This window comes from Acipenser ruthenus, chromosome 10 (assembly GCF_902713425.1).
Source record: "Acipenser ruthenus chromosome 10, fAciRut3.2 maternal haplotype, whole genome shotgun sequence".
Taxonomy (NCBI): Eukaryota; Metazoa; Chordata; class Actinopteri; order Acipenseriformes; family Acipenseridae; genus Acipenser; species Acipenser ruthenus.
The window spans coordinates 21,926,807-21,953,273 of record NC_081198.1 but is presented as its reverse complement, the minus strand read 5'-3'; the positions used below and the strand labels follow the sequence as shown (position 1 = coordinate 21,953,273).

General features: G+C 47.0%; 13 non-coding genes and 3 pseudogenes across 13 annotated transcripts; all 16 read left to right on the top strand.

The window, feature by feature from the left end:
* The first annotated feature begins 532 nt into the window (after positions 1-532).
* LOC131738997 (U2 spliceosomal RNA) lies at positions 533-723 on the top strand. Its single transcript, XR_009330165.1, has one exon. It is a non-coding gene; the product is annotated as a U2 spliceosomal RNA (small nuclear RNA).
* A 591-nt stretch (positions 724-1,314) lies between these two features.
* On the top strand, positions 1,315-1,505 carry LOC131739288 (U2 spliceosomal RNA). Its single transcript, XR_009330456.1, has one exon. It is a non-coding gene; the product is annotated as a U2 spliceosomal RNA (small nuclear RNA).
* Positions 1,506-2,102: 597 nt separating this feature from the next.
* Positions 2,103-2,293, top strand: LOC131739260 (U2 spliceosomal RNA). The gene has a single exon (XR_009330428.1). It is a non-coding gene; the product is annotated as a U2 spliceosomal RNA (small nuclear RNA).
* Positions 2,294-8,919: 6,626 nt separating this feature from the next.
* LOC131738832 (U2 spliceosomal RNA) lies at positions 8,920-9,045 on the top strand (annotated as a pseudogene).
* Positions 9,046-9,655: 610 nt separating this feature from the next.
* LOC131738996 (U2 spliceosomal RNA) lies at positions 9,656-9,846 on the top strand. The gene has a single exon (XR_009330164.1). It is a non-coding gene; the product is annotated as a U2 spliceosomal RNA (small nuclear RNA).
* Positions 9,847-12,055: 2,209 nt separating this feature from the next.
* LOC131738449 (U2 spliceosomal RNA) lies at positions 12,056-12,258 on the top strand (annotated as a pseudogene).
* Positions 12,259-12,844: 586 nt separating this feature from the next.
* Positions 12,845-13,035, top strand: LOC131738994 (U2 spliceosomal RNA). Its single transcript, XR_009330162.1, has one exon. It is a non-coding gene; the product is annotated as a U2 spliceosomal RNA (small nuclear RNA).
* A 590-nt stretch (positions 13,036-13,625) lies between these two features.
* LOC131738993 (U2 spliceosomal RNA) lies at positions 13,626-13,816 on the top strand. Its single transcript, XR_009330161.1, has one exon. It is a non-coding gene; the product is annotated as a U2 spliceosomal RNA (small nuclear RNA).
* Positions 13,817-14,415: 599 nt separating this feature from the next.
* Positions 14,416-14,606, top strand: LOC131738992 (U2 spliceosomal RNA). The gene has a single exon (XR_009330160.1). It is a non-coding gene; the product is annotated as a U2 spliceosomal RNA (small nuclear RNA).
* A 607-nt stretch (positions 14,607-15,213) lies between these two features.
* LOC131738991 (U2 spliceosomal RNA) lies at positions 15,214-15,404 on the top strand. The gene has a single exon (XR_009330159.1). It is a non-coding gene; the product is annotated as a U2 spliceosomal RNA (small nuclear RNA).
* A 607-nt stretch (positions 15,405-16,011) lies between these two features.
* Positions 16,012-16,202, top strand: LOC131738990 (U2 spliceosomal RNA). The gene has a single exon (XR_009330158.1). It is a non-coding gene; the product is annotated as a U2 spliceosomal RNA (small nuclear RNA).
* Positions 16,203-21,846: 5,644 nt separating this feature from the next.
* On the top strand, positions 21,847-22,050 carry LOC131738491 (U2 spliceosomal RNA; annotated as a pseudogene).
* A 587-nt stretch (positions 22,051-22,637) lies between these two features.
* On the top strand, positions 22,638-22,828 carry LOC131738989 (U2 spliceosomal RNA). The gene has a single exon (XR_009330157.1). It is a non-coding gene; the product is annotated as a U2 spliceosomal RNA (small nuclear RNA).
* A 602-nt stretch (positions 22,829-23,430) lies between these two features.
* LOC131738988 (U2 spliceosomal RNA) lies at positions 23,431-23,621 on the top strand. The gene has a single exon (XR_009330156.1). It is a non-coding gene; the product is annotated as a U2 spliceosomal RNA (small nuclear RNA).
* Positions 23,622-24,220: 599 nt separating this feature from the next.
* On the top strand, positions 24,221-24,411 carry LOC131738987 (U2 spliceosomal RNA). The gene has a single exon (XR_009330155.1). It is a non-coding gene; the product is annotated as a U2 spliceosomal RNA (small nuclear RNA).
* A 566-nt stretch (positions 24,412-24,977) lies between these two features.
* Positions 24,978-25,168, top strand: LOC131738986 (U2 spliceosomal RNA). Its single transcript, XR_009330154.1, has one exon. It is a non-coding gene; the product is annotated as a U2 spliceosomal RNA (small nuclear RNA).
* Positions 25,169-26,467: the final 1,299 nt, after the last annotated feature.

The following is a 26,467-nucleotide window of genomic DNA, read 5'->3' as shown; positions in this document are numbered from 1 at the left end:
ATTTTGTCTACCCCTGCTGGAGGGAGAGTGCCAGTGTTGATGCAAGTTTTCCCACCGTTTTACTTCTTTTTTTTTCTCTCTTTCTTTCTTTCTCTCTTTCTTTCTCTTTCTTTCTTGCTTTCTTTCTTTCTTTTATTCACATGTGGTGATGATGTAGACAGCAGCAGTTTGTTTCCTGGGAGCATGCAGCTAACCAGACAAGTGTGGTGGAACATGTCCCTATGCCAGGTCCTTCTTAGCCAGCCAGCCAGCCAGCCAGCGAGGCACAGTTGTAGTTACCCAAGGCACCTTGCACAGCATAGCAGCTTGGCATGAATATTTGTAAGACGCACTCCGCCAGTTTATGTTTTGTTTTTGGTGTTATGTGTGTGTTTTTGCTTTGTTTTGTTTCCTCCTGCTTAAATTGCACATTTCCCCTCTGGAAGCAGCAGCCCGTTTTTTGGGGGTCTGCTTGTGCTTGGAATTTTGCACCCACCTTTGAATCCCCCTGTGCCGTCCGGGCTGGGGGGCCCCGGGCAAGGGCCAAGTCGCCATCGCTTCTCGGCCTTTTGGCTAAGATCAAGTGTAGTATCTGTTCTTATCAGTTTAATATCTGATACGTCCCCTATCAGGGGACCATATATTAAATTGATTTTTGGAATCGGGAGATGGAACAGGGGCTTGCTCCGTCCACTCCACGCATCGGCCCGGTATTGCAGTACCTCCGGGAACGGTGCACACCTTTCTCTAACGTTGGTCAAAGTCAGATCTGGATCTCTCCTGTGAGCATTTTGTCTACCCCTGCTGGAGGGAGAGTGCCAGTGTTGATGCAAGTTTTCCCGCCGTTTTACTTCTTTTTTTTTTCTTTCTCTCTTTCTCTCTTTCTTTCTCTCTTTCTCTCTTTCTTTCTCTCTTTCTTTCTTGCTGTCTTTCTTTCTTTTATTCACATGAGGTGATGATGTAGACAGCAGCAGGTTGTTTCCTGGGAGCATGCAGCTAACCAGACAAGTGTGGTGGAACATGTCCCTATGCCAGGACCTTCTTAGCAAGCCAGCCAGCCAGCGAGGCACAGTTGTAGTTACCCAAGGCACCTTGCACAGCATAGCAGCTTGGCATGACTATTTGTAAGACGCACTCCGCCAGTTTATGTTTTGTTTTTGGTGTTATGTGTGTGTTTTTGCTTTGTTTTGTTTCCTCCTGCTTAAATTGCACATTTCCCCTCTGGAAGCAGCAGCCCGTTTTTTGGGGGTCTGCTTGTGCTTGGAATTTTGCACCCACCTTTGAATCCCCCTGTGCCGTCCGGGCTGGGGGGCCGCGGGCAAGGGCCAATTCGCCATCGCTTCTCGGCCTTTTGGCTAAGATCAAGTGTAGTATCTGTTCTTATCAGTTTAATATCTGATACGTCCCCTATCAGGGGACCATATATTAAATTGATTTTTGGAATCGGGAGATGGAACAGGGGCTTGCTCTGTCCACTCCACGCATCGGCCCGGTATTGCAGTACCTCCGGGAACGGTGCACACCTTTCTCTAACGTTGGTCAAAGTCAGATCTGGATCTCTCCTGTGAGCATTTTGTCTACCCCTGCTGGAGGGAGAGTGCCAGTGTTGATGCAAGTTTTCCCGCCGTTTTACTTCTTTTTTTTCTTTCTCTCTTTCTTTCTTTCTCTCTTTCTTTCTCTCTTTCTCTCTTTCTTTCTCTCTTTCTTTCTTGCTGTCTTTCTTTCTTTTATTCACATGTGGTGATGATGTAGACAGCAGCAGGTTTTTTCCTGGGAGCATGCAGCTAACCAGACAAGTGTGGTGGAACATGTCCCTATGCCAGGACCTTCTTAGCAAGCCAGCCAGCCAGCGAGGCACAGTTGTAGTTACCCAAGGCACCTTGCACAGCATAGCAGCTTGGCATGACTATTTGTAAGACGCACTCCGCCAGTTTATGTTTTGTTTTTGGTGTTATGTGTGTGTTTTTGCTTTGTTTTGTTTTCTCCTGCTTAAATTGCACATTTCCCCTCTGGAAGCAGCAGCCCGTTTTTTTGGGGTCTGCTTGTGCTTGAAATTTTGCACCCACCTTTGAATCCCCCTGTGCCGTCCGGGCTGGGGGGCCCCGGGCAAGGGCCAAGTCGCCATCGCTTCTCGGCCTTTTGGCTAAGATCAAGTGTAGTATCTGTTCTTATCAGTTTAATATCTGATACGTCCCCTATCAGGGGACCATATATTAAATTGATTTTTGGAATCGGGAGATGGAACAGGGGCTTGCTCCGTCCACTCCACGCATTGGCCCGGTATTGCAGTACCTCCGGGAACGGTGCACACCTTTCTCTAACGTTGGTCAAAGTCAGATCTGGATCTCTCCTGTGAGCATTTTGTCTACCCCTGCTGGAGGGAGAGTGCCAGTGTTGATGCAAGTTTTCCCGCCGTTTTACTTCTTTTTTTTTCTTTCTCTCTTTCTTTCTTTCTTTTTCTTTCTCTCTTTCTTTCTTGCTGTCTTTCTTTCTTTTATTCACATGTGGTGATGATGTAGACAGCAGCAGTTTGTTTCCTGGGAGCATGCAGCTAACCAGACAAGTGTGGTGGAACATGTCCCTATGCCAGGTCCTTCTTAGCCAGCCATATACTCTGGCTTCTCTTCAGTTCGAATAAATCTTTCTAAGACTAAGGTTTAGAGGGTAGTGGCATTGCCCGCTCCCTCCGAGGGTCTGTGAGAGGTTTGTTCGGGTGAGGAGGAACAGAATTTTTTTTATTTTTGACTGGCTTTCTTCAGCTCGGCAACTTTTTGGAAGACTAATGCTCAGTCTGGTTTTGGCTTGCCCAATCCAGGCCGAGGGTCTTTCAAGATTTTGTTGACTGTTGAGAGCAGTTTTTTCTTTTTCAGGCGGTTCCCGTTTTTTTCTTTTTCAGGCGGTTCCGGCTTTTCCAGACGTTCCTGGAGTTAGAGAGAAGGAGGACCTACCATCCAGACGACCTTTGAGGACCCTTTGATGACCTAGACGACCTCATCCCCAGCCCTTGATTGTAATCGAGATCCAGACCGAGAGAGCAGCAGGCGCCCAGCAGAGGGCGCCATCTGGGAGGAGCAGAGGGCGGCCCCGGACCCCGAGGAGGCGTCACAGCCACGATTCTTCCTACGTGGTCTCGGTGCCAAGCAGCGCCCCCTACTCCGCCAGGGAAGGACACCGTTCACCTGGGGAGGGGGTCCCTCTTGCGAGGCGACCATCTCCTCAGGGACTAAAGTAATAGTTCCTTCAACTGCCCAGATTTGCTGCTTACGTTGTCTCTTTTCCGTAGAGAGAGACAACCCGGACGTCCAGAGGCTTCTCCCACCCCAATCGGAGGAGCCAGCTGAAGGATGGCGTTCCGGCCAACCCAGGAAACCAGGAGGCACAATGCGGTGCGCTTCACAAGAAACAAGCAAGATGAAACGGAACCAGGACTGACGAGACTGGAGTTCAGCCGGACCATTCTTCAGAGGGGTATGGGTTTTTCCCCTTCTGACTTGAATTGTTTGGTGAAATTGCCAGGGCTTAAGGAAGTGTTTGAGGTCAGTTTTAGGAACCCCCAAAAGTTACAAGAAATGTGGTCCTTTTGGGGGGAGAATAAATATCTCGCTCCATACAAAGAATTTTGTGTGGATGCACTGACAGACAGAGAAATGAAAGTTGTTACTGTCCAATTTTTCAATGAGGCTGTTAGCGACTATGATATTACAACATGGCTTAACCGCTATGGGAGGGTGTCATCAGAAGGGAGGAAAATTACAGATGAAGATGGGGTTTGGACAGGAGCCAGAAAGTGGCTGGTACGCCTTAATGTTGATCCATCGGGCATTGGAGGCGTCCGCCACATTCCAAACTCCATAGTGTTAGGGCCCAACAGAGGGCTGGTATTCTATAATGGGATGCCAAAACTCTGCAGGAAATGTGGGGAATTAGGACACCTGGCGGCCGCGTGTACTGTAGTCAAGTGCAGGAACTGCGGCGCCCCCCACGAGACCAGCCACTGCAGAGAAGAGAGGCAGTGCAATTTGTGTGGAAAGAAGGGGCACCTGTTTAAGGACTGCCCCTCTTCCTATGCCAACATGGCCAGAGCCAGCAAGGCAAACATGAACAAGCCTAGGCCTGAGCAGGAAGAGGGAGCAAGTAACAAAGATCAGTCCACATCACCACCAACAGTATCCAAGACCCAGACTCCAGCACCACCATCATCACCAGCACCCCCTCACCCCCCCGCCCCCGAGACATGTCCCGTTTTACGAGGACCCCTTCCCCCAGCCCAGAGAGAGAGTACAACAGCCACTCCACTAGCTCCTCCAGTAGCTCCTCTGATGCAGAACACGAGTCAGGGAGGGAGCCCGGACCCAGCAGCGGCCCCCCCCTGAGTAGGGCCCTCTCAGCACCAGCACTCCCCCTCGGCTCTCGTTATGACGCCATAAGGATTGAGTCCGTGGGGGAGGAAAGCAAAAGCGACAGTGAAAGTGAGAGTGAGAAGGAGGGGAAGGGAGTGAAGAACCAGCAGAGGGTGGGGAAAAGAAAGGGTAGAGACGAGGGGGGGAAAAGAAAGAAGATCAGGATCAAAGACAGCAAGTTGCAGGTGGCCCCCATAGATCCAAAACCAGCTAATGTCCACACAAAGTCCCCAGTCTTGCCCTTGCAGGCAGAGACGGAGGCGAGTGGGACGGCTACACTGCCGCCTAGTGGGCAGGTAGCAGCCAGCCAGGGCATCCCCAGCCAGCCTTCCCAGTCGTTGGCACAAACCCTAGCACACCTCGCAGAAGAGGTGTTCACTAATGCACCGAGGGAGAGGTCGGGGTCAACACCTTCCCTGACCAGCAGTACCTCTGTAGCAATGACCCTCTTCAAGCGAAGGGCCTCCCTTCAAAGCATCCTTGACCCCCTCCCTTGTATGGGCAAAACCAGGGGCCCCCTAGAGGTCCTCCTAGATACAGCACTGGAGGACATGGGAATACCCCTGGACGCGGTAAGCCAGAAGTCTGCTAACAGCTCCAATTCAACAGACGGTAACAGCCAAAGAATGCTGTCTGTCATAACCCCCCCCCAGGACAAAGCTGACCCACACGTTCCGAGGGGCCCTGAGCAAGTTCCACCAGACTTACCTTGTGGGGAGTTGAATAGCCCCAACAACTCCACGTACTGTGCATATAAAGACGGTGCCTTCTTGGACGAGGCAGCAGTGAGTACCTTCTCAGGGGTGATGGGAGTTGCAAATAAGCCCAAGCCCCCTCGAAGCAAGCGTAGAGCTAAGAGTAGGAAGAGTGTCCCGACCTCCCAATCATAGTCGCTATGGGGTGGACGCAGCGACTCCTTTTCTTGTTAGCTACCCTGATGGCCCTGATATGTGTGTCTGTTAATGTCAGGAGCATCAGGGAGACACAAAAAAGATTTGATGTACTAAACTATCTAGCTAACTTGAAAGCAGATCTCATCTTTCTGCAGGAGTGTGGTATTTCGTCGAGCCCTGATTATAGGGACCTGAAGGAGAGTTGGACCCTGGGGGACTCCTTCTGGTCGGGCTCCAACATAGCCAGAGCCGACGGAGTAGGTATCCTGTTTAAAAACCCATTTATTACCTCCCGCAGCAGCAGGGAGGTAGAACCTGGTAGAATTCTGAGCGTGGATGTGACATACAACAACACTCCCCTCAGACTGGTCAATGTCTACGCACCCACTAACCAAAACGAAAGAGTTCAATTTTTTCCACAGCTGCGTCCACTCCTGCTGGGGAACGTACCCGTCATCGTGTCAGGTGACTTCAATTGTGCTCTGAGGGACGTAGACCGGAGCAGGCCACGCAACGACCGCTCTAGTAGAGTTTTGTCCTCCGTAATATCTGATTTCTCCCTGTGTGATGCAGGTAAGGACCTGGTGCCTCCCTTTACCTGGGTGAGCTCATCTGGGACCTCCTTCTCCCGTATAGATCTCGTCCTGCATACCAGCTCCCTTACGAAGACGGCAGTAGACACCCAGGCCGTCTTCTTCTCTGACCATAGGCTCCTGCAGGTAACATTGCAGGTCCCTCAGACCTCCCAGATGGGGTCAGGGGTTTGGAAATTAAACACCTCCTTACTCGATGACCCCTCCATAGCTGCAGCCTATAAGAGCAGGCTTGTTGAGTGGACCACTTTGCGTGACCTATTCAACTCCCCTATAGAGTGGTGGGAGATGGTCAAAATCAGAACTAAGGGTTATTTCATAGCAGCAGGCAAGAGGAAAGCAAAAGAAAGGAGGGCCAAATATAAACACCTGAATGCTGCCCTCCAGCATCTGAGCCTGCTTCAGCTTCGGGGGTTCCCTGTAAGCGACGAGATAGCCCAGACCAAGCTAGATCTTTCAGTGCTTTGTAGGGAGGAACAACGAAAGGTCATGCACAATGCAAAAGTGCAAAAAATGGAGGAAGACGAAAAGTGTACTCGCTTCTTCTTCCAGAAAACGAGGGAGAAGCGGCACTTGATGTCCTCCATGCTCGACAGCAGGGGGAGGATAGTAGAGGATAGTGAGGGAGTGAAAAAAGTGGTAGAGAACTTCTATAGGGACCTATATAACATCAAAGCTACAGATGACACCCTGATAGAGTGGTTCCTGAGCCAGTTGGAGCCTGACTCAGTGCGGGACGACGAGGAGGAGGAGAAGGACCCAGAACTCACGCTGGAGGAGCTCACCCAGGCGGTTAAGACCATGAACACCGGTAAGACGCCAGGTCCAGATGGCATCCCGGGTGAGTATTACCATCTGTAGCAGGGTGAGTGCCCTGCACGTGTGTATTTAGTGTTGGTATCATTTGGATGGGGAAATGGGTTTATTTTGTGTCATTTTGGGAGCTGATTTGTTTAATTGAATTATTGTTTACAGACGGACGCTCGATTGAGACTTGCTGCCTGCTAGGCTTGGTTGAGGGGAAGGGCAGCAGGTGATTGGCTGGGCTGGACCTCAATCAGCAGGTGGGCGGGTCTTGATCGAGTGTCCGTCAGGTTAAAAACATCCGCGGGAGATGGCTCAGGGCTGCTGCAAGGCCTGCCGTTTTCACGGCACCCTTGATTTATAGTTTGTGGGAGTGTGTTTTATTTTGCACTTTTTGTACAGCTTGAAGTACTGGTCCTCTGTGCGTTACCATCGCTGGTAACGTCACATGACCATCTTTATTTTACTTTTGTTTTCTGTTTGTTTGTTTGTGAATAAAACCTGCGCGCCTGTGCCGGCGTTTTCAACAACACCAACTCTGTCTCTCTGTATGCTTGAACAGCGGCTACCCACACGCGTGACACGAGGAAGACCCTGTCACATATGGTGTCGGAAGGGGATTCCGCTGCATCCTGCCGAAGCAAGGCTGGATGGCTACAGAGAGACAGGAGGAGCAAACCCCTGAAATTTTTTGGGGGGCACAAGGGCAGACCGCAGGTAACCCTGAGGGGCTGCTGAAGGAGATGGATGGAGCCGCTGTCCTTAATGGAGCTGAGAGATCCCGAACGCCAGAGAGGCCAAGGAGGGTCCGTCCCCGAGAGCTGCAGAAGGAGGAGTTCCGGTCCTGGAAGCTGGCGAGGGAGGAGCCAGAGAGACTGCCTGCCCGGGAAGCCAGCGGGAGGAACTGCCTGCCAAGCGTCAGCGAAGGAGGACCTGTCGTTCGTGGGAGATCGTCTCAGAAGGAGGCGGGGCAATCTTTCGAAGAGGAGCCCCGTGAAGGGACACTGGGTTTAGGGGGTAAGCGGGGTTGAATGGGCGCCCCCGCATAGAAGCCCAGGGGTGAGAATAAGTGTTGGGGAATAGTTATAAATGTTAGTTGATTATTGTTAAATGATTTATTGGATAAATGATAGTTAGTTATTGATAATGTGAGATGATTATTGTAGTGATGTTAGTAATGGTAATTATAGGAATGATAAATGAAGGTTAAACGATGATAGTTAAATAGTGATAATAATGATGATAAATTATACTAAGAGTGAACTGGTGATGTGTATGGTGAAGGTGATAGTGATAAGGATTATGGTTAAATTTATAGTGATACTTATGGTGATGGGAATACTGATAAATAATAATGATGGTAAATAATAGTGAGTGATAAAGTATAGTTATAATTGTGATTTAACATTGGAGCCAGTTAGTTGTTTGGTGGTTGGTTGAGGCTGACTGGGCTCTAATGTTCCCTCCCACCCGCCCATATGTGTTAGAATAGTATATTAAAAAAAAAAAAAAAAAAAAAAAATTGGGGGGGATGGGGAGTAGATATAAAAAGTATTTTTTTTTGTTTTTGTTTTTGTTTAGGCTGCGTGGGTTTTGTAATATGTCGGTTAGTGTAAACTTGTAATGTGATGATCGTAATATTAAATAATGGTGTTGTCGGATGAACCCTTAGGGTTCATCCTAAGGAGGGAGGTATGTAGCAGGGCGAGTGCCCTGCACGTGTGTATTTAGTGTTGGTATCATTTGGATGGGGAAATGGGTTTATTTTGTGTCATTTTGGGAGCTGATTTGTTTAATTGAATTATTGTTTACAGACGGACGCTCGATTGAGACTTGCTGCCTGCTAGGCTTGGTTGAGGGGAAGGGCAGCAGGTGATTGGCTGGGCTGGACCTCAATCAGCAGGTGGGCGGGTCTTGATCGAGTGTCCGTCAGGTTAAAAACATCCGCGGGAGATGGCTCAGGGCTGCTGCAAGGCCTGCCGTTTTCACGGCACCTTTGATTTATAGTTTGTGGGAGTGTGTTTTATTTTGCACTTTTTGTACAGCTTGAAGTACTGGTCCTCTGTGCGTTACCATCGCTGGTAACGTCACATGACCATCTTTATTTTACTTTTGTTTTCTGTTTGTTTGTTTGTGAATAAAACCTGCGCGCCTGTGCCGGCGTTTTCAACAACACCACCTCTGTCTCTCTGTATGCTTGAACAGCGGCTACCCACACGCGTGACACGAGGAAGACCCGGTCACAATTTAATATATGGTATCAGGGGACCATATATTAAATTGATTTTTGGAATCGGGAGATGGAACAGGGGCTTGCTCCGTCCACTCCACGCATCGGCCCGGTATTGCAGTACCTCCGGGAACGGTGCACACCTTTCTCTAACGTTGGTCAAAGTCAGATCTGGATCTCTCCTGTGAGCATTTTGTCTACCCCTGCTGGAGGGAGAGTGCCAGTGTTGATGCAAGTTTTCCCGCCGTTTTACTTCTTTTTTTTTCTTTCTCTCTTTCTTTCTTTCTCTCTTTCTTTCTCTCTTTCTCTCTTTCTTTCTCTCTTTCTTTCTCTCTTTCTTTCTTGCTGTCTTTCTTTCTTTTATTCACATGTGGTGATGATGTAGACAGCAGCAGTTTGTTTCCTGGGAGCATGCAGCTAACCAGACAAGTGTGGTGGAACATGTCCCTATGCCAGGACCTTCTTAGCAAGCCAGCCAGCCAGCGAGGCACAGTTGTAGTTACCCAAGGCACCTTGCACAGCATAGCAGCTTGGCATGACTATTTGTAAGACGCACTCCGCCAGTTTATGTTTTGTTTTTGGTGTTATGTGTGTGTTTTTGCTTTGTTTTGTTTTCTCCTGCTTAAATTGCACATTTCCCCTCTGGAAGCAGCAGCCCGTTTTTTTGGGGTCTGCTTGTGCTTGAAATTTTGCACCCACCTTTGAATCCCCCTGTGCCGTCCGGGCTGGGGGGCCCCGGGCAAGGGCCAAGTCGCCATCGCTTCTCGGCCTTTTGGCTAAGATCAAGTGTAGTATCTGTTCTTATCAGTTTAATATCTGATACGTCCCCTATCAGGGGACCATATATTAAATTGATTTTTGGAATCGGGAGATGGAACAGGGGCTTGCTCCGTCCACTCCACGCATCGGCCCGGTATTGCAGTACCTCCGGGAACGGTGCACACCTTTCTCTAACGTTGGTCAAAGTCAGATCTGGATCTCTCCTGTGAGCATTTTGTCTACCCCTGCTGGAGGGAGAGTGCCAGTGTTGATGCAAGTTTTCCCGCCGTTTTACTTCTTTTTTTTTTCTTTCTCTCTTTCTTTCTTTCTTTCTTTCTCTCTTTCTTTCTCTCTTTCTCTCTTTCTTTCTCTCTTTCTTTCTTGCTGTCTTTCTTTCTTTTATTCACATGTGGTGATGATGTAGACAGCAGCAGGTTGTTTCCTGGGAGCATGCAGCTAACCAGACAAGTGTGGTGGAACATGTCCCTATGCCAGGACCTTCTTAGCAAGCCAGCCAGCCAGCGAGGCACAGTTGTAGTTACCCAAGGCACCTTGCACAGCATAGCAGCTTGGCATGACTATTTGTAAGACGCACTCCGCCAGTTTATGTTTTGTTTTTGGTGTTATGTGTGTGTTTTTGCTTTGTTTTGTTTTCTCCTGCTTAAATTGCACATTTCCCCTCTGGAAGCAGCAGCCCGTTTTTTTGGGGTCTGCTTGTGCTTGAAATTTTGCACCCACCTTTGAATCCCCCTGTGCCGTCCGGGCTGGGGGGCCCCGGGCAAGGGCCAAGTCGCCATCGCTTCTCGGCCTCTTGGCTCCGATCAAGTGTCTTTGAGAAGGCGAAGGTAATCGATCTGGAAAGCGTGAGCTGGAAGGAATATTACTGACGAGATGGAAGAAGAAGGTCCAAGAGCAAGGAACACCCTGAGGCTCCAGTTGAAGAATCTGACAGGGCTGTGGGGGAGACGGAAATTTGTTTTGGAGATCGTGTTTGGTCTATTTAAACTGAAGGCTGAAGATGTATTGTGTTTGAAGGACAGTGTTGCAAAAGGGAGTTTCGACCTGACCTTGAATAAAGAAGAGGATTGTTGGAAGGCAGTGAAGACCTTTGAGGACAACAAGGAGAAGCTGCCGGCCAGTGTTTTTAACATTGAGCCTATGTTTCTTATGGACTGGAGAACAGTTTTTGTTTCAATGGCCTGCCCTTTTCTGCCGGTGGAGGACATCTCTACGAGGTTGAAGAGGAGCCTGGAACTTAAGAGTGAGTTACCTGTTAAAATGATGGACAGTGAGAGGATTTGGAATGGAGTGTGGAAATATATGGCTAAACTGCACGTCAGGGAGGGGAGGATGATTCACATCCGACCTGACCTGATGATTGGATCGGTGAGGGGGACTGTGTTTTACAGAGGACAGCCAAAGGTGTGTTACAAATGTAACAGAGGAGGTCATCTTGCAGCAGATTGTGAGGAGGTAGTTTGTAAGAACTGTAGCCAAATAGGCCATGTATCCAGGGATTGCCCCAGTGGGACTATATGCAATCTCTGTGGCTCCAAGGAGCATGTCTACAGAGATTGCCCTGAGAGTGCGAGGAGTTATGCTCAGGCGGCGGGACACGGAGGAAAGGAAAAAGAAGAAGCAAAGCAAAAGAAGACAGAGAAAGGGGAAAAACCAGAGGAAAAGGACAATGAGAAGAATAAAGGAGAAAGTGTTGGGGGTGGAGCTTCCAAAGAAGGGGGCGGAATGGCGGGAAACTCTGGTTCAGAAGGGACAAAAGAAAGGGGAGGAGAGCCGAACAGGGAGGCGGAGAAAAAGAGAGGCAGCAGTATGCAGAACAGCCAACAGAAGTCCTCGGAAGGTTCCGGCTCCTCCGTGGATGATTCCATGGAGGGGGTGGAGGGTGTTCAGAGAAAGAGGAAAGTGGATGAGGAAGGGGCAACAGCAAGCTCAAGTTGGGCAAAGAGTGTGGAGGAAGAGGAGGAGAAAAGAAAAAAGAAAGGAGAGTCAGAAACCATGGACAGTGGAAGGGAGGAAGGAATGTCTTCAGAAGAATATATAATGAAGATGTTTTGTGCTAAGGAGTTTGCGGAGTTGTTGGCGTGGAAGGAGAGGATGAGGAAGGGCAGGATTTCTGAACAAGAGTGGAGAAGATATGAGGAGGAGAGACAAAGAGTATTGTTGCATGCACGGTGGAAGGCGGAAGAGGCTTTAAAGAAAGCCAAAAAAAGGATTGAGTTGGAAAATGAGAAAAAGCTTTAGTTCGAGTTTGAGTTGAATATGATGATGATTTTGATGTATCGTTTTTGAGAAATTGAGGTTTTTTTGAGTATTGTTTTTGAGAAATTGACGTGTTTTTGAGTATTTGATTTTGATGTATTATTTGTGAGAAATTGATGTATTTTTTTTGAGTATTTGATTAAAATTTATAAAAAAAAAAAAAAAAAAAATCTGTTCTTATCAGTTTAATATCTGATACGTCCCCTATCAGGGGACCATATATTAAATTGATTTTTGGAATCGGGAGATGGAACAGGGGCTTGCTCCGTCCACTCCACGCATCGGCCCGGTATTGCAGTACCTCCGGGAACGGTGCACACCTTTCTCTAACGTTGGTCAAAGTCAGATCTGGATCTCTCCTGTGAGCATTTTGTCTACCCCTGCTGGAGGGAGAGTGCCAGTGTTGATGCAAGTTTTCCCGCCGTTTTACTTCTTTTTTTTTTTCTTTCTCTCTTTCTTTCTTTCTCTCTTTCTCTCTTTCTTTCTCTCTTTCTTTCTTGCTGTCTTTCTTTCTTTTATTCACATGTGGTGATGATGTAGACAGCAGCAGGTTGTTTCCTGGGAGCATGCAGCTAACCAGACAAGTGTGGTGGAACATGTCCCTATGCCAGGACCTTCTTAGCAAGCCAGCCAGCCAGCGAGGCACAGTTGTAGTTACCCAAGGCACCTTGCACAGCATAGCAGCTTGGCATGACTATTTGTAAGACGCACTCCGCCAGTTTATGTTTTGTTTTTGGTGTTATGTGTGTGTTTTTGCTGTTTTGTTTCCTCCTGCTTAAATTGCACATTTCCCCTCTGGAAGCAGCAGCCCGTTTTTTGGGGGTCTGCTTGTGCTTGGAATTTTGCACCCACCTTTGAATCCCCCTGTGCCGTCCGGGCTGGGGGGCCCCGGGCAAGGGCCAAGTCGCCATCGCTTCTCGGCCTTTTGGCTAAGATCAAGTGTAGTATCTGTTCTTATCAGTTTAATATCTGATACGTCCCCTATCAGGGGACCATATATTAAATTGATTTTTGGAATCGGGAGATGGAACAGGGGCTTGCTCCGTCCACTCCACGCATCGGCCCGGTATTGCAGTACCTCCGGGAACGGTGCACACCTTTCTCTAACGTTGGTCAAAGTCAGATCTGGATCTCTCCTGTGAGCATTTTGTCTACCCCTGCTGGAGGGAGAGTGCCAGTGTTGATGCAAGTTTTCCCGCCGTTTTACTTCTTTTTTTTTTCTTTCTCTCTTTCTTTCTTTCTCTCTTTCTTTCTCTCTTTCTCTCTTTCTTTCTCTCTTTCTTTCTTGCTGTCTTTCTTTCTTTTATTCACATGTGGTGATGATGTAGACAGCAGCAGGTTGTTTCCTGGGAGCATGCAAGTGTGGTGGAACATGTCCCTATGCCAGGACCTCTTAGCAAGCCAGCCAGCCAGCCAGCGAGGCACAGTTGTAGTTACCCAAGGCACCTTGCACAGCATAGCAGCTTGGCATGACTATTTGTAAGACGCACTCCGCCAGTTTATGTTTTGTTTTTGGTGTTATGTGTGTGTTTTTGCTTTGTTTTGTTTTCTCCTGCTTAAATTGCACATTTCACCTCTGGAAGCAGCAGCCCGTTTTTTGGGGGTCTGCTTGTGCTTGGAATTTTGCACCCACCTTTGAATCCCCCTGTGCCGTCCGGGCTGGGGGGCCCCGGGCAAGGGCCAAGTCGCCATCGCTTCTCGGCCTTTTGGCTAAGATCAAGTGTAGTATCTGTTCTTATCAGTTTAATATCTGATACGTCCCCTATCAGGGGACCATATATTAAATTGATTTTTGGAATCGGGAGATGGAACAGGGGCTTGCTCCGTCCACTCCACGCATCGGCCCGGTATTGCAGTACCTCCGGGAACGGTGCACACCTTTCTCTAACGTTGGTCAAAGTCAGATCTGGATCTCTCTAGTTAGCATTTTGTCTACCCCTGCTGGAGGGAGAGTGCCAGTGTTGATGCAAGTTTTCCCGCCGTTTTACTTCTTTTTTTTTTCTTTCTCTCTTTCTTTCTTTCTCTCTTTCTTTCTCTCTTTCTCTCTTTCTTTCTCTCTTTCTTTCTTGCTGTCTTTCTTTCTTTTATTCACATGTGGTGATGATGTAGGCAGCAGCAGGTTGTTTCCTGGGAGCATGCAGCTAACCAGACAAGTGTGGTGGAACATGTCCCTATGCCAGGACCTTCTTAGCAAGCCAGCCAGCCAGCGAGGCACAGTTGTAGTTACCCAAGGCACCTTGCACAGCATAGCAGCTTGGCATGACTATTTGTAAGACGCACTCCGCCAGTTTATGTTTTGTTTTTGGTGTTATGTGTGTGTTTTTGCTTTGTTTTGTTTTCTCCTGCTTAAATTGCACATTTCCCCTCTGGAAGCAGCAGCCCGTTTTTTTGGGGTCTGCTTGTGCTTGAAATTTTGCACCCACCTTTGAATCCCCCTGTGCCGTCCGGGCTGGGGGGCCCCGGGCAAGGGCCAAGTCGCCATCGCTTCTCGGCCTTTTGGCTAAGATCAAGTGTAGTATCTGTTCTTATCAGTTTAATATCTGATACGTCCCCTATCAGGGGACCATATATTAAATTGATTTTTGGAATCGGGAGATGGAACAGGGGCTTGCTCCGTCCACTCCACGCATCGGCCCGGTATTGCAGTACCTCCGGGAACGGTGCACACCTTTCTCTAACGTTGGTCAAAGTCAGATCTGGATCTCTCCTGTGAGCATTTTGTCTACCCCTGCTGGAGGGAGAGTGCCAGTGTTGATGCAAGTTTTCCCGCCGTTTTACTTCTTTTTTTTTTCTTTCTCTCTTTCTTTCTTTCTTTCTTTCTCTCTTTCTTTCTCTCTTTCTCTCTTTCTTTCTCTCTTTCTTTCTTGCTGTCTTTCTTTCTTTTATTCACATGTGGTGATGATGTAGACAGCAGCAGGTTGTTTCCTGGGAGCATGCAGCTAACCAGACAAGTGTGGTGGAACATGTCCCTATGCCAGGACCTTCTTAGCAAGCCAGCCAGCCAGCGAGGCACAGTTGTAGTTACCCAAGGCACCTTGCACAGCATAGCAGCTTGGCATGACTATTTGTAAGACGCACTCCGCCAGTTTATGTTTTGTTTTTGGTGTTATGTGTGTGTTTTTGCTTTGTTTTGTTTTCTCCTGCTTAAATTGCACATTTCCCCTCTGGAAGCAGCAGCCCGTTTTTTTGGGGTCTGCTTGTGCTTGAAATTTTGCACCCACCTTTGAATCCCCCTGTGCCGTCCGGGCTGGGGGGCCCCGGGCAAGGGCCAAGTCGCCATCGCTTCTCGGCCTTTTGGCTAAGATCAAGTGTAGTATCTGTTCTTATCAGTTTAATATCTGATACGTCCCCTATCAGGGGACCATATATTAAATTGATTTTTGGAATCGGGAGATGGAACAGGGGCTTGCTCCGTCCACTCCACGCATCGGCCCGGTATTGCAGTACCTCCGGGAACGGTGCACACCTTTCTCTAACGTTGGTCAAAGTCAGATCTGGATCTCTCCTGTGAGCATTTTGTCTACCCCTGCTGGAGGGAGAGTGCCAGTGTTGATGCAAGTTTTCCCGCCGTTTTACTTCTTTTTTTTTTCTTTCTCTCTTTCTTTCTTTCTTTCTTTCTCTCTTTCTTTCTCTCTTTCTCTCTTTCTTTCTCTCTTTCTTTCTTGCTGTCTTTCTTTCTTTTATTCACATGTGGTGATGATGTAGACAGCAGCAGGTTGTTTCCTGGGAGCATGCAGCTAACCAGACAAGTGTGGTGGAACATGTCCCTATGCCAGGACCTTCTTAGCAAGCCAGCCAGCCAGCGAGGCACAGTTGTAGTTACCCAAGGCACCTTGCACAGCATAGCAGCTTGGCATGACTATTTGTAAGACGCACTCCGCCAGTTTATGTTTTGTTTTTGGTGTTATGTGTGTGTTTTTGCTTTGTTTTGTTTTCTCCTGCTTAAATTGCACATTTCCCCTCTGGAAGCAGCAGCCCGTTTTTTTGGGGTCTGCTTGTGCTTGAAATTTTGCACCCACCTTTGAATCCCCCTGTGCCGTCCGGGCTGGGGGGCCCCGGGCAAGGGCCAAGTCGCCATCGCTTCTCGGCCTTTTGGCTAAGATCAAGTGTAGTATCTGTTCTTATCAGTTTAATATCTGATACGTCCCCTATCAGGGGACCATATATTAAATTGATTTTTGGAATCGGGAGATGGAACAGGGGCTTGCTCCGTCCACTCCACGCATCGGCCCGGTATTGCAGTACCTCCGGGAACGGTGCACACCTTTCTCTAACGTTGGTCAAAGTCAGATCTGGATCTCTCCTGTGAGCATTTTGTCTACCCCTGCTGGAGGGAGAGTGCCAGTGTTGATGCAAGTTTTCCCGCCGTTTTACTTCTTTTTTTTTTTTCTTTCTTTCTCTCTTTCTTTCTCTCTTTCTCTCTTTCTTTCTCTCTTTCTTTCTTGCTGTCTTTCTTTCTTTTATTCACATGTGGTGATGATGTAGACAGCAGCAGGTTGTTTCCTGGGAGCATGCAGCTAACCAGACAAGTGTGGTGGAACATGTCCCTATGCCAGGACCTTCTTAGCAAGCCAGCCAGCCAGCGAGGCACAGTTGTAGTTACCCAAGGCACCTTGCACAGCATAGCAGCTTGGCATGACTATTTGTAAGACGCACTCCGCCAGTTTATGTTTTGTTTTTGGTGTTATGTGTGTGTTTTTGCTTTGTTTTGTTTTCTCCTGCTTAAATTGCACATTTCCCCTCTGGAAGCAGCAGCCCGTTTTTTGGGGGTCTGCTTGTGCTTGGAATTTTGCACCCACCTTTGAATCCCCCTGTGCCGTCCGGGCTGGGGGGCCCCGGGCAAGGGCCAAGTCGCCATCGCTTCTCGGCCTCTTGGCTCAGATCCAATGTATGTGGCGTGACCGCAGCAGAGGATTGTGTGAAGAAGGAGAAGGCGATGGCAACGGCGGAAGATTCATCGGCCCAAGGGGTGCGATTGCTGAACACGGTGAGGTTTAACCTGAAGAAGAAAGATGGAATGCTGCCGGTGCTGGGAAGGACGGATTTCGCAAGAAAGATCGTGCTGGAAAATCTTAGATGTTCTACTGCTGATATCTACTGCCTCCAGGATGTCACCTCTCGTGGGATTTTTGACGTGACATTTGCAACTGCAAGTACCTGCTCAATAGTATGGAAGCGATGTCTTGAAGGTAAAAACTCTGCTCCTTTGTCGGATTTTGTGATTGAGCCACTGTTTGTGAGGGAAATTAGACCTTTAACTGTTCACATGTACAACCCCTATGTACAAGATGCAGACATTGCCACCTTTTTGAAAAGGTTTTGTGATGTTTTAAGCCCCGGTTCCAAAATTAGAGACACACTGGGGATTTGGAATGCTAAGAGACAGTTCCGTGTAAGGCTACGGCCCTGCAGTACAGTGGAAGGAGGGGTGATACATCCACCAGCCTCTTTCTCAATTGGCGGGAACAGGGGGTATTTATACTATCCGGGTCAGCCGATAAGATGTCGGAAGTGCGGAAGGGAGGGGCACACCGCAGAGGCCTGTGTGGCTGATTTCTGCAGGAAATGCCAGACAGAGGGACACACAGCATCCGGATGTGCGGCTCCTGTGGAGTGTAATCTGTGTGGTTCTCGGGAGCATGTTTTTAAGAACTGTCCATCCAGGGTTCGCAGTTATGCGGATGCTGCTCGTTCGGCTTTGGAGGTTCCAAAGGCTGCCTGTTCTGGTTTAGCTGTTCGGACTTCCATATCAAGAGAGGTGTCCGATGCTGTGGGCACTGCTCCGGTTGCTAGTCTGTCTACGGGTCCTGCTGCTGCTCCTCCTGCTGCTCCAGTGGCTGGCCCCGTTGCGGTTCCTGTTGCTTCTGCTGCTGCCGTGGTCCCTGTGGTTTCTGTTTCTGTTGCAGATTCCGCTGGCGTCGTGGCTGAGACTGGTCCTGTTGTGTCTGGTAAGGATGTTGATCTCAGCCAGGCTTCCCGTGTCCTTGCAGCTGCTGTTGCTGGAGCACCCCCGGGGGTTGCTGGTGACTGTAGTTCGTGGGGTGAGATCATGGAGACCCAGGAGTCAACGGTGATGTATTCTTCAGTGCTTCGTGATCCCAGAGTGAAGAGTAGGAGGAAGGAGATAGTCTCGGAGGACGAACAGCCTACAAAAATCAGCAGATCTGATTCCAGAGTGTCAGTTTCTGCTGATGTTGTGGGTAATGTGGATATTTCAGACTTTACAGAGTCCTCAGACTCTAGGGGGGTGCCAGGATGTTCCCAGGTTTTTGAGTCCTTCGGGACTTCTGACTCTTCAGTTGGCTCGGGTGGAGGTGCCAGTCCAGGTCTTGAAATTGATGCCTTCTCCCCTGCCTCCGTGGACTCGGAGGACATGTGTTTCGGGAATGTAGAGGTTTTCTGTAGCATCACCGGTATGCCTAAAGATGGCCCGGGTAGGCCAGACTCTTAATATTTTGTGTTTTTGTGGTGTTTTTTGTTTTTTTTCCCCTTTTAATGATCAGCCTACAGTATATGTCCATTAATGTTCGCAGTGTAAAAAGCACTGTTAGGTTGGTCTCTATTCTTTCTTTTTTGGCTTCTCAGAATTGTGATGTCTTTTTTTTACAGGAGTGTTCCATTCCTCATGGGGCTCGGAATCTGTCTAAGTGGTGGTCTTATGGGCCTTCCATCTGGTCTGGGGGGAATGATTGTAAATCCTCGGGGGTGGCAGTTCTTTTTAAGGGGAAAGATTTCAACATTCTGGAAAGGAAAGAAGTGGTACCTGGCCGTCTATTATTAGTTGATATTCTGTACAAGGATTTCCCTTCCAGGCTAATTAATGTATATGCATCCCCCTGTAAAAATGAAAGATATGATTTATTTCAGTTGGTTCCTCCCTATTTGGTGGTTTCTAAGCCTGTTATTCTGGTGGGGGATTTCAATTGTGTAATTGATTCAGATGGTAGATCTGGTTCATCTAGTGTTAAACTGGATAAATCATCCCTTTTTTTAAGTGACATGGTGAAGTCTGCTAGATTGGTGGATGTGGGTAAACAGACTGGGATGTTTACTTGGGCCCGAGCAGACGGGTCTTCAGCGTCACGTATTGATTTCTTTTTTGTTTCTCCTGTGTTTAAGGTTCAGAGCTGTTCTACTTTACCAGTTTTCTTTTCAGATCACAAAGCTTTATGTTTTACAGCTGATATTTCCTCCTCCTGTTCCTTCGGGCTTGGGGTTTGGAAGTTAAACGTGGAACTCTTGACTGAGAGCAATGTTAAAGAACTAAAGGAGTATCTTGTAAATTGGAGGTCACTTAAATGCTGTTTTGACTGTCTGGGGGATTGGTGGGAACATGTGAAGATGAAAATTAAGAGTTTTTTTATTAAAAAAAGTAAACAGTTAAATAAATTAAAAAAGAGAGGCTTTGTTAAAATTCAAGCCCGGTTACAATCTTTGTTTGTTTTGTTGGAGTCTGGTTGGGAGGTGAGGGAAGAAATAGAGGGTGCCAAGGCTGAGTTAAAGAAGTTTTTTCAAGAAGAGGCCAAAAAGATAATGTTTAGATCTAAGGTCGAAATACTAGAAAAAGATGAAATGTGTAGCAGATTTTTCTTTAAAAAGGTCCATGCAAATGTGTCTAGTGTTTCTGAGGTGTATGACTCCCAACAGAATGTGATGAAATCTAAGACCGATATTCTAAATGTTATTGGGGATTTTTATTCATCTTTGTATTCTGAGAAATCATCTAATCCAGATTTATGTGAGTTGTTTTTTTCCAAGATTCCCAACACCTTGGAGGAGGATTCTAAAACTTTTTTGGGCAGGCCACTTTCTCTGTCAGAGTTGGGGGAGGCGATTAAGTCCTGTAAAAAGAATAAGACCCCTGGTGGTGATGGGCTGCCAGTGGAGCTGTACTTGGCTCTGTGGGAGGTAATTGGGCCCGATCTTTTAGAAGTTTATAATGGAATTTTGGATAATGGGAAAATGCCGGTTTCTCTTCGAGAAGGTGTGATTACGCTGATTTATAAAAAGAAAGGGGATAGATTAGACATAAAAAATTGGCGTCCAATCACTTTGTTATGCGTCGATTATAAGCTTTTAGCAAAGGTAATGGCTAATAGATTAAAAACGGTAATTGCTGAAGTGATGGATCCAGACCAGACGTGTGGTATCCCTGGTCGTAAAATTTCAGATACTCTTTGTCTGGTCAGGGATGCTATTAGTTATTTACAGGACCGTAAGGTAGAATCTGTTTTGGTCTCTTTGGACCAGGAGAAAGCTTATGATCGTGTATCGCATGCATTTATGTTTAAAGTCTTAGAACGTTTAGGTTTTGGTGAGCAGTTCTGTAAGTGTGTGAAGTTATTATATAATGATCTTTTTAGCTCTGTGTTGGTAAACGGGTGGAAAACAGACCCTTTTTTAGTTAAATCGGGAGTTCGACAGGGGTGTCCTTTGTCCCCCTTATTGTTTGTGTGCTGTATTGAGATGTTTGCAGGGTTTATAAGGGCTGATAAATGTATTCAAGGCATTGTGATTCCAGGAAGCGGGGGGACTCAGCTTAAATGCGTCCTTTATATGGACGATGTGTCTGTGTTTTGTAGAGATCAGCCTTCAATAGATAAATTAATCCAGGTGTGTGATTGGTTTGGTCAAGCTTCTGGGGCAAGGATTAATTTTGAGAAAAGTGAAGCTATGTTTTTTGGGTTGTGGTCTAGTGGTATTTCAATACCCTTTTCTGTGAAAACAGACTTTATAAAAATTTTGGGGATCTGGTTTGGGGGTGAAGGGGCTATTTTAAAATCATGGGAGGAGAGGTTGTCAAAGGTCAACCAAAAGTTTGGTTTGTGGCAGCAAAGGGTATTGACCTTAGAAGGTAAAGCTCTAGTGCTCAGGAATGAGATTTTACCTGTTTTATTGTATGTTGCACAAGTGTGGCCCTTGCTATATGCCTGTATTAGGGCCATTAATAAGGCAGTGTTTCATTTTATTTGGGGGTCTAAAATGGATAGGCTCAGTCGGGCTATTATGTTTAAGCCTGCAAAGAATGGGGGTAAAAATGTTCCGGACTGTGTATCCATCCTTATGAGCACTTTTGTATGTAATGTTTTGCAGATTTGTTTACTCCCACGTTACAAGTCTACTAAATGTTTCTTCTTTCTGAGGTTTTATATGTATGCTTCTTTGAGAAAGTTTGGCTGGGTTTCTTTGTCATTATCATTACCACACAGTTGGTCGGTTCCTTTTTATTTAAATACAGTGTTGAAGTTTGTCTACAAAAACAAGCTGGAGTCTTTATCATTGGAAGATTGGAAACCCCGGATCGTCACTTCTAAGATTAATAGATATGAGGAAGTAGTTCCGATAGGAGTGTTCATGGAACAGACAGTAGTAAAAATTTGGGAGAATGTGTCCGCTAAAGTTTTGATTAACAGACAGAAAGACATAGCATGGATGTCAGTGCACAGATGTTTGCCTGTTAGAGCTTTTTTTCATGCACGAGGTCTCACTCCTGTAAATGTGTGTCCCCGACAGGAATGTAAATGTGAAGAAACTGTGTTTCATTTATTTATTGAATGTTTTTTTTCTAAACAGGTGCTGTTTAGTGTACAGTGTTTATTTGAAAAGTTTTTACCAAAAGAAGTTTTAACAAGTGATTTCCTTCTTTATGGTATTCTTCAGCAGCCCTATGATGAAATGAATAGAATGTGTGCTTGGATAATAGCTTGCTGTTTGAAAGATGTATTGTGGACTGCTCGCAATGTATTGATAATGAAAAGGAAACGTCTGTCTGTATGGTCATGTAAGAAATTAATAATGTCTTTGTTAAAGGACTATTTGTTAAAAGATGAAAGGAAGTGTGGGTTAGATTTTGTTAAAAAAAAATGGAGAGCAGTTCTTGAATTGTAACATACAGTGTGTTTTTTTCCTGTATTGTGTTTGAGTTGAATTAAAGGAATAAAAAAAAAAAAAAAAAAAAAAAATCTGTTCTTATCAGTTTAATATCTGATACGTCCCCTATCAGGGGACCATATATTAAATTGATTTTTGGAATCGGGAGATGGAACAGGGGCTTGCTCCGTCCACTCCACGCATCGGCCCGGTATTGCAGTACCTCCGGGAACGGTGCACACCTTTCTCTAACGTTGGTCAAAGTCAGATCTGGATCTCTCCTGTGAGCATTTTGTCTACCCCTGCTGGAGGGAGAGTGCCAGTGTTGATGCAAGTTTTCCCGCCGTTTTACTTCTTTTTTTTTTTTCTTTCTCTCTTTCTTTCTTTCTCTCTTTCTCTCTTTCTTTCTCTCTTTCTTTCTTGCTGTCTTTCTTTCTTTTATTCACATGTGGTGATGATGTAGACAGCAGCAGGTTGTTTCCTGGGAGCATGCAGCTAACCAGACAAGTGTGGTGGAACATGTCCCTATGCCAGGACCTTCTTAGCAAGCCAGCCAGCCAGCGAGGCACAGTTGTAGTTACCCAAGGCACCTTGCACAGCATAGCAGCTTGGCATGACTATTTGTAAGACGCACTCCGCCAGTTTATGTTTTGTTTTTGGTGTTATGTGTGTGTTTTTGCTGTTTTGTTTCCTCCTGCTTAAATTGCACATTTCCCCTCTGGAAGCAGCAGCCCGTTTTTTGGGGGTCTGCTTGTGCTTGGAATTTTGCACCCACCTTTGAATCCCCCTGTGCCGTCCGGGCTGGGGGGCCCCGGGCAAGGGCCAAGTCGCCATCGCTTCTCGGCCTTTTGGCTAAGATCAAGTGTAGTATCTGTTCTTATCAGTTTAATATCTGATACGTCCCCTATCAGGGGACCATATATTAAATTGATTTTTGGAATCGGGAGATGGAACAGGGGCTTGCTCCGTCCACTCCACGCATCGGCCCGGTATTGCAGTACCTCCGGGAACGGTGCACACCTTTCTCTAACGTTGGTCAAAGTCAGATCTGGATCTCTCCTGTGAGCATTTTGTCTACCCCTGCTGGAGGGAGAGTGCCAGTGTTGATGCAAGTTTTCCCGCCGTTTTACTTCTTTTTTTTTTCTTTCTCTCTTTCTTTCTTTCTCTCTTTCTTTCTCTCTTTCTCTCTTTCTTTCTCTCTTTCTTTCTTGCTGTCTTTCTTTCTTTTATTCACATGTGGTGATGATGTAGACAGCAGCAGGTTGTTTCCTGGGAGCATGCAGCTAACCAGACAAGTGTGGTGGAACATGTCCCTATGCCAGGACCTCTTAGCAAGCCAGCCAGCCAGCCAGCGAGGCACAGTTGTAGTTACCCAAGGCACCTTGCACAGCATAGCAGCTTGGCATGACTATTTGTAAGACGCACTCCGCCAGTTTATGTTTTGTTTTTGGTGTTATGTGTGTGTTTTTGCTTTGTTTTGTTTTCTCCTGCTTAAATTGCACATTTCACCTCTGGAAGCAGCAGCCCGTTTTTTGGGGGTCTGCTTGTGCTTGGAATTTTGCACCCACCTTTGAATCCCCCTGTGCCGTCGGGGCTGGGGGGCCCCGGGCAAGGGCCAAGTCGCCATCGCTTCTCGGCCTTTTGGCTAAGATCAAGTGTAGTATCTGTTCTTATCAGTTTAATATCTGATACGTCCCCTATCAGGGGACCATATATTAAATTGATTTTTGGAATCGGGAGATGGAACAGGGGCTTGCTCCGTCCACTCCACGCATCGGCCCGGTATTGCAGTACCTCCGGGAACGGTGCACACCTTTCTCTAACGTTGGTCAAAGTCAGATCTGGATCTCTCCTGTGAGCATTTTGTCTACCCCTGCTGGAGGGAGAGTGCCAGTGTTGATGCAAGTTTTCCCGCCGTTTTACTTCTTTTTTTTTTCTTTCTCTCTTTCTTTCTTTCTCTCTTTCTTTCTCTCTTTCTCTCTTTCTTTCTCTCTTTCTTTCTTGCTGTCTTTCTTTCTTTTATTCACATGTGGTGATGATGTAGACAGCAGCAGGTTGTTTCCTGGGAGCATGCAGCTAACCAGACAAGTGTGGTGGAACATGTCCCTATGCCAGGACCTTCTTAGCAAGCCAGCCAGCCAGCGAGGCACAGTTGTAGTTACCCAAGGCACCTTGCACAGCATAGCAGCTTGGCATGACTATTTGTAAGACGCACTCCGCCAGTTTATGTTTTGTTTTTGGTGTTATGTGTGTGTTTTTGCTTTGTTTTGTTTTCTCCTGCTTAAATTGCACATTTCCCCTCTGGAAGCAGCAGCCCGTTTTTTTGGGGTCTGCTTGTGCTTGAAATTTTGCACCCACCTTTGAATCCCCCTGTGCCGTCCGGGCTGGGGGGCCCCGGGCAAGGGCCAAGTCGCCATCGCTTCTCGGCCTTTTGGCTAAGATCAAGTGTAGTATCTGTTCTTATCAGTTTAATATCTGATACGTCCCCTATCAGGGGACCATATATTAAATTGATTTTTGGAATCGGGAGATGGAACAGGGGCTTGCTCCGTCCACTCCACGCATCGGCCCGGTATTGCAGTACCTCCGGGAACGGTGCACACCTTTCTCTAACGTTGGTCAAAGTCAGATCTGGATCTCTCCTGTGAGCATTTTGTCTACCCCTGCTGGAGGGAGAGTGCCAGTGTTGATGCAAGTTTTCCCGCCGTTTTACTTCTTTTTTTTTTCTTTCTCTCTTTCTTTCTTTCTCTCTTTCTTTCTCTCTTTCTTTCTTGCTGTCTTTCTTTCTTTTATTCACATGTGGTGATGATGTAGACAGCAGCAGGTTGTTTCCTGGGAGCATGCAAGTGTGGTGGAACATGTCCCTATGCCAGGACCTCTTAGCAAGCCAGCCAGCCAGCGAGGCACAGTTGTAGTTACCCAAGGCACCTTGCACAGCATAGCAGCTTGGCATGACTATTTGTAAGACGCACTCCGCCAGTTTATGTTTTGTTTTTGGTGTTATGTGTGTGTTTTTGCTTTGTTTTGTTTTCTCCTGCTTAAATTGCACATTTCCCCTCTGGAAGCAGCAGCCCGTTTTTTGGGGGTCTGCTTGTGCTTGGAATTTTGCACCCACCTTTGAATCCCCCTGTGCCGTCCGGGCTGGGGGGCCCCGGGCAAGGGCCAAGTCGCCATCGCTTCTCGGCCTTTTGGCTAAGATCAAGTGTAGTATCTGTTCTTATCAGTTTAATATCTGATACGTCCCCTATCAGGGGACCATATATTAAATTGATTTTTGGAATCGGGAGATGGAACAGGGGCTTGCTCCGTCCACTCCACGCATCGGCCCGGTATTGCAGTACCTCCGGGAACGGTGCACACCTTTCTCTAACGTTGGTCAAAGTCAGATCTGGATCTCTCTAGTTAGCATTTTGTCTACCCCTGCTGGAGGGAGAGTGCCAGTGTTGATGCAAGTTTTCCCGCCATTTTACTTCTTTTTTTTTTCTTTCTCTCTTTCTTTCTTTCTCTCTTTCTTTCTCTCTTTCTCTCTTTCTTTCTCTCTTTCTTTCTTGCTGTCTTTCTTTCTTTTATTCACATGTGGTGATGATGTAGGCAGCAGCAGGTTGTTTCCTGGGAGCATGCAGCTAACCAGACAAGTGTGGTGGAACATGTCCCTATGCCAGGACCTTCTTAGCAAGCCAGCCAGCCAGCGAGGCACAGTTGTAGTTACCCAAGGCACCTTGCACAGCATAGCAGCTTGGCATGACTATTTGTAAGACGCACTCCACCAGTTTATGTTTTGTTTTTGGTGTTATGTGTGTGTTTTTGCTTTGTTTTGTTTTCTCCTGCTTAAATTGCACATTTCCCCTCTGGAAGCAGCAGCCCGTTTTTTTGGGGTCTGCTTGTGCTTGAAATTTTGCACCCACCTTTGAATCCCCCTGTGCCGTCCGGGCTGGGGGGCCCCGGGCAAGGGCCAAGTCGCCATCGCTTCTCGGCCTCTTGGCTCAGATCAAGTGTGTGTGGCATGACCGCAGCATTTGTTCACTAGGAGAAAGAGAAGGCGGTGTGCAGGATGGCCTACAACAATCCATTTAAGTCAGCTGGTCGGGCTGGGCTTAGGAATACTGCGAGATTTTTGTGGAAGGGAAGAGCGGAGGAGGAGATGCTGGATAGAGAACAATTTATTCGAGAAGTATTGCTGGGAGTTTTGAATTTTGAGCCGGAAGAAATCTTTTGTTTACAAAGGAATGGAACATCTAAATTTTTGGACGTCACTTTGCATAGCGCACAAGCCTTTCAGTATCTTCTTGATACTTGTAATGCTAAAGAGGATCAAGAGCCTTTATCATTTTTTTCCGTGGAGTCCTTGGCTAAAACAAATTTCCGGATTATAACAGTACATATGTACAATCCGTACGTGTCGGATTTAGCCATAAGTGCTTTCCTGTCCAGGTATGTGGATGTGATTTCCGGGCAAAATTACTTAGAGACGGCTTTAAAATTTGGAACGGGAAGAGACAGTTTCAGGTGCTGCTTCGGCAAGAGGAGGGAGGGTATGATGGGTTCCGTCATCCCCCCGCAAATTTCTTTATTGGAGCAGATAGGGGTTATCTGTTTTATTCACGGCAGCCCCTGTTCTGCAGAAAATGTTCCAGTTTTGGCCATATAGAGGTCGGGTGTACA